The following is a 6000-nucleotide window of genomic DNA, read 5'->3' as shown; positions in this document are numbered from 1 at the left end:
GCCCGCCGGGGGCAGCGCCCGGCCGGAGGCTCCGGCAGCGCGGGGCGCCGATGCTCTGCTCCGCTTCGCCCCTCCGGGCGCCCGCGCCGCTGCGCTGATGCCGTTCTCGGGCGAGGAGCGGAGCCTGCAGGGGATCTACAAACCCGCGGCGCCGGCCGAGGGCAGGGCGGGCGGCGGGGCCGCCGTCTGCGCCGAGTGTTACACCAACCGCACCTTCGTCTACGACGATGGCAGCGCCCACAGGTACGGCTAAGGGGTCGGGGGGGCACCGGGCACATCCGGAGGGGAAGGGAAGGGAAGAACCGAGGCGGCCGTATCGGGACCCCTGGTGTACCGAGAGACCTCGTCCCTGCCCGCGGCACGAAGTTTCTGCGAGAAATTCGGTCCCCGAGCTCAGAAGCAGTCGTGAATCCCGAGGACCACGCAATGCACACTCGGGAGAAGCTCAAACGCTGCCGAGCGTGGCACGTCCCAGCCTGGGCTATGTGTTGGGTGGGTTCTGTGCCGAAGTTACGATGGTTGGGGCTGCGGGCAGAGCTGCTCCGTGGGGTCACAGCAGACGATGCCATCTTTGCGTGCCCAGTGCCCATCTAACGGAGGATGCGTTGCTGCTGGAGAGCCCCGGCTTTTCCTGGCAGCTCTGTAACGCGATCATTGGCTTTCGTGTTCGTCAGGTATTAACAGAACAAATGAAGTGGGTGCATCAGTTTGCTGTTGGTCGATAAGGACTCGGGTTTGTGCCCAGAGTTGGATGACTGCGGTGTTGTTTTTATGTCGACATCTCACTGTGATTTAGGGACACCATCTCTTGTTCCTAAGAGACTAGACAGGAAGACGAGCAGCAGTGTAGCCGATGAACTCTATCACTTTCAAAGCATTGCTGCTGGCCGGGTAACATGCAGTTGTTGAACATTGGTTCCTGTGGTTGGAACTCCTGTCACCACCTCCTGCTGTCCTCTGCCAGAGGCACAATGTCCCATGCAAAGGAGGGACTGCAGTGCCTCAGGGACTGGGACAGCATCACCCCTGTGTGCATATGCTGTCTGTCTGCCTGTACGCCTGTCTGTCCCCCTGTCTAGGCTTTGTGGGTATTCCAGGGTGGTGGTGAAGCTCTAGAGCACCCCTGGAACCACTTTGCTCATTGCACACCTGTGTGTGGTGTGTTTCAGACCCTGTCCTTGATGAGGTTATGGAGTACAGCTGTGTGTGTGAGCAGGTTTGAGCTGGGGATGCAGCTGGTGGGGGACTGGGGCTGTAACAACACAGGAAAATGACAAGCTGAGACTGCAGCTATTGCTCCTTTTTATTTATTCTACAGTACTGCCCAGTGTAATTTATCCTCATGTAACACGCGACAACACTCGTCCAAAGGTCTTCTCCTCTGTCTTTTCCAATATGTAGAGAAGAGCCTGGGTTTTAATTATGATTACACAGCTCAGTGTGTTTGTAACCCCCTCCAGCTCTGTGGAGGCCGCAGTGCCGTCACATTCTATCTCTGTGTGCCTGCCCAGCACCAGCACAGTGCCTGCAGGGCTGCTCTGGCCCCTGGCTCCGACCTGGTGCAGCTGCAGCTCTGCTGTGTGCAGAAGGCACTGAAGGTTTGTGTTCAGAGGTCTTTGGCAGCAATGCTGGCCCCTCTGAGATAAGTGATGTTTCTGTTGTCCCTTCACTCTTCAAATCTAGGGATGGTTCAAAACAGTTTCCATCTTCTCTGTCACCACCATCTGTATGTGTAGATGTCTTTGTGCTTTCCCCCCATCCTTTATAAGTGGGTGAGTATCCCCAAAGCTCCTCGCAGTCAGGAAGAAAAGGGTTAACAGCAAAAGCACTTAGAAGTATGTTTGGAGAGCAAATACTCAGAGGGTACAAAGAACCTAAATTTTGCTTCCCTACATCATGGGAAATCTGGATAAATGTTTACACAGGGAGCTGTCATTTAGGGAATAGAGGATTTCCTCCGGGCCAGAGCTGCGCTCCCCCTGCCTTGCCCATGTAAGGGCACGGGTGCGGAGCAGTGATGGATGGGGGCCATGTGGAAGGGCTCACACAAACACACCCTGTGCGAGTCGGGAGCCGGAGGGAGAGGAGCGGTGCGCAGGGGATGCGGCTGCGCCACCCGCTGCCTCCCGTGGGTTATTTGAGAAGGAAGAGGTGAAATGGGATGGTGTGCACCGTGACACCTGCAGGAGGAGCTCAGGAACATCGCGTCTTTGTCTTTGACGGATGTGGCTTTTCTCAGGTCGGTTTTTAAAGCCTCTTCCAGGGATGGCAGAGTCTGCCTGTCCCAGCGCGGGGCTGGGAGCGGCTGGGTGAGCATGGGGAGGGCCGGCAGTGGGGCTGGGGGGAACCTCGTGCTCCTGGTTCCGTGCATTGAGTCTGCCTGTGACCCATCCCTGTGCTGTGGGAGTGCAGTCCTGGAGCCGACAGCTGCCTCTTCTTCCACTTCCAGAAATGAATGGGGAGATGCCTCTTGGATGGAAGCTCGCAGTGAGCTGGGCTCTGCAGCTAGTTAGCAACAGTTCTGCTGGGCTGGGTGATGGGCTCAGGCATTTATTGCCTTTCCAGAAGTCACCGGTGTGGGTTGCAACAGCTGTGGGGCACCTCAGCCTTCCTGCTCCACAAGGAATTGCAACAGGGAGCCAAGGGCCACACACCACGTATTCTTGATGTTTATGTAGTAGAGATAAGAAGGATTTCTGCTCTTGTTTTGCTCAGCTGATGAGGAAAGGGCAGCGAGTGGCTCTGAATGAGGCTTGACATTCTGGGCTGGGCACCCAGGGGATGCTGTACAACTGCTGTGGGAGAGCACCTTGTGGCATATGTGGGAATATGGAAGGGTTCTTGGGATGGCCTTCCCCAGTGAGGGACCCCTGAGTGCTGTGTCCTCACTGCAGCACGTTCCTGGTGCTGGCACCCCTCACTGGAGTACGTGAGGAGTTGGGAGCCCCTTCTTCCCCTCCTCTTTGTCTAGTGAAGATGTATCAAGCTGTAGCCCAACATGCAGTATGAACCAGTATGGCACCAAGGCAGAACGCCGCCCTTGCTCAAGGCTTTTTCTGCTTTGCAAAAATATTTGCAGCCTCTCTCTGGACGTTCCCCATCCTCCATTGGTGACCTCGTCCCGACCTTCGCTCACAATTCCCAAGTGCTGCACTCCATTTAGTTTGGAGCCTCTTTGTGTTTCTCTTGCATCCCCGCCAAACTGCGCTGGCGTGTGGAATCTCTCATTCATTCTTCTCTTGAATAAAAGCAGGCAGAGGGCTGCATGAGGCTGAGTGCAGTGCCTGTACCTCCCCCAGGCACCACCCCCATGCAGATGTGGGGCTGGGGGCTCAGCGCTCACAGGTGGGTGGTCACATCTTTCCATCTCATCTCCCTTTCATCTCTTCTCATTCCGGGCTAAAGTCTCCTATTGATCTATCTTGTCTCTGTTGGTACAAAGTGCTTCTCATCCCCACGGCCATCCCTCTGCCCTCTGGGGAGGGGAACCAGAACTGCTGTGTATTTCCCTGTGGTGTCACAGCCGCTCCCAATGTTCTGTTTGTTTTTCTGACCACCACTGGCAGTCAGCTGCTGGCTCTGTGCAGTTATCTGCGGTGTCTTTGTCTCTTTTCTGACTGCTAAATAAGCAGCCCTTCTGCCTGTGCAGGACAGTGATTTTTTTTTTTTTTTCTCTCCCTTCTGTATTAGCCGACATTTACTGATGCTAATTTTCACCTGGCATTTAATCATCAGATCACACGGATCCTCCATCACCTTTTCACAGTCACATTTTGGCCTGACCACGCTGTGTAATTTGGAGTCGTCACCACTGCTCCTGAACTCAGAGCAGCGATGAGCCCTTTGGGGCCCCAGGAACAACGTTTACCTCTGCGTTGCCCTTCTGTTTGCTCCCTGTCTGCTGCCAACAGCCTTCCCCCCACCTCAGCCCACGGCTGTGTCTGGCAGGTGGGCTGACAGCCCGCCTCATGGGGCTCATTTCTGCAGTCTTTGTATCCCGACTGTGAAAAGACTCTTCCTCCTCCCACGCCTCCCTATTATTTTCTGCTCTAATAGAAGAGATCGTGCTGCAGGGGTCTGGAGCTCCGAGAAGTTTCTTCTCCCTTTTTGTTCCTGATGCTTGTAGCAGGTTGGGGCTGTGCAGGGGGGAGAATTTTACCCAGCAGATAGTTATCAAGAATTAGCAGTGCCCTGATTTTACGCACTTTTTAATTTGTGTTGTGAGTCTGCAAAGTGTTGGGCATCATTGAGTTTGGTGGAGCAACACAACGGCTGGGTGGGGGATGCTGTGCTGGGGACCCCAGAGGAACCCTCGGCTGATGGGAATTGTGGTTCTGGTGGTTTCTCAGCTCAGAAATCCCAGCGGGACCAGTGCGGCCTTGTGGCACAGCAGCTCCTTCCTTCCTGCAGTGCCCATCCTTGTTACTGGACCTCTTGAGTTTTGGGGAGGATTCTGCTTTTAGGGGAACTTGCGCGGGCTTCCAGGGCACCTTGCAAAGTGCTGAGGACAAAAGGCCACGTCCTTGCTGGGAAGAGCCAAACTCGGGGATCCCCAGCTCGGAGCTCACATGGGGAAGATGCTGCTTAATGGTATAATTAATCCATAAATAGCTCCAGGGATTGCTGGGTCAGTGGTTTCCCAGCAGGGTCAGTGGCCTCGGCCCTCAAAATGGCTGCATTTCGGATAATTCCCCCCTCAGGAGCCGTTCCCAGCAGGGAGGGTCGGGCTGAATGGCAGCACTGGGTCTGGGCTCCGCCTGTTCTCCCTTCATCTTTAGATAGATTCGGCCCCTGGAGCACAGGAAGGTGTTGGAAGGGGTCCTGGGCTCTGCGGGGGCCGTAGGGAAATGGGGCCATGTGCTGCCCTGGGAGCGAACACCCAGCTCATTTGCATTCTATTTGCATATTTGTACAACGAACCAAACTGGCTGCAAATGAACCGCTGTGCCTCGTTGCCTGGCTGTGCTCTGCCAGGTTTGGCTGCCGTTGGCTTTGCTGTGGGGTGCTGCTCTGGGGGGACTCAGCAGCGTTTTGGCTGTCTGCTCCCAGATCCCTTCTCTGCCCTGGGTGCTGCTCCTCTCCTCATCCCCTCTTTGCAATTCCTCTCTGTTCTCTTGTTTCTGACTTTGCCCAGTAGTGCCCCGTGCCCGGCCCAGCAGGGACCTGTGGGTGCCATGTGTGGTGCTCACAAAAAAACAAAAATCCCCAGAGTTTAGGGGTGCCTTGAAGCTGCAGGGCCAGGGAGCAGGAGCCTTGTTCCCTACACCAGGCACTGCAAACACTGCTTTTGGTTTTGCTATCGGCATTGCTTAATATTGCCAAGCAAAGACGAGGACGTCTCAAAGAGCTCTTTGCCAGAGGCCAGCAGTCAGGAGATGGTTTTGAGTTGTAGCAGGTCTGCAAGGCATCTTAGCTGAAGGATGGGCTCTGAGCCCTTGGCACCTGCCTCCCCCTGTTCTTCACCTGCCCACCTGCTTCCTTCTGCCTCCTCTGGGCAGTTGGGTGTCCCACTCTGTCACGGCTGAAGGATGGGATGTGCAGTGCCAGAAGCAAAACACCAAGACTTGCTGTGCAGGTGTGTCCTGTTCATCCCCTCTCCAGCACAGTGCGTGCTGCCCTGTGGCAGTGAAGGGAACGGGAGCAGAGTGGTCAGGAGGGCTCCTGGGATCCATCACTGCTGGATGCACAACAGGAGATGAGAGATGCATCCATTCCTCGGTCTCGCTTCGGTGGTGTGGCAGCCAGGAAGGAGGGAGCACGGCTCAACTGCCAGCAGCAGAGCTGGGTGGTGCAGGATCAGATCCTCCCCCCCAAAATTGTTTAAGGATTTGCAGCCTCTTGAGGGGGGGGGGCGGATGGGCATCAGCCTGAACTGTTTATGTGCATCTTTGCTGGGAGCTCTTGCTCTCTGGGAAAAAAAAGGAATGAAAAGCCTTCATAGTGGGTTTGGGCTTCAGGGAGCTTTGTCCTGCGCACACTGTGTGCATGCATCAGAGCAGA

The 6000-nt window shown here is 55.5% G+C and overlaps 1 protein-coding gene across 6 annotated transcripts in view; it reads left to right on the top strand.

Annotated features, from left to right (window-relative positions):
- Positions 1-215: 215 nt before the first annotated feature.
- KCNT1 (potassium sodium-activated channel subfamily T member 1) overlaps positions 216-6000 on the top strand; it is a 55476-nt gene continuing 49691 nt past the window's right edge. For 4 of the 6 annotated variants that reach the window (XM_042830545.1, XM_042830547.1, XM_042830546.1 and 1 more), the window contains exon 1: positions 2172-2239. The gene's annotated coding sequence lies outside the window, so the exon portion shown is untranslated. Of the gene's footprint in view, positions 244-2171; positions 2240-6000 lie in introns of those variants that run through there. The other 2 variants (XM_042830544.1, XM_042830548.1) reach the window with 2 other exon arrangements.

The sequence above is a fragment of the Centrocercus urophasianus genome, unplaced genomic scaffold (genome assembly GCF_019232065.1).
Source record: "Centrocercus urophasianus isolate 14NV4802_14NV808 unplaced genomic scaffold, USGS_Curo_1.0 seq_34, whole genome shotgun sequence".
NCBI classification, from domain to species: domain Eukaryota; kingdom Metazoa; phylum Chordata; class Aves; order Galliformes; family Phasianidae; genus Centrocercus; species Centrocercus urophasianus.
Note: the sequence above shows the minus strand (reverse complement) of the source record. Positions and strands in the feature narration are given on the sequence as shown.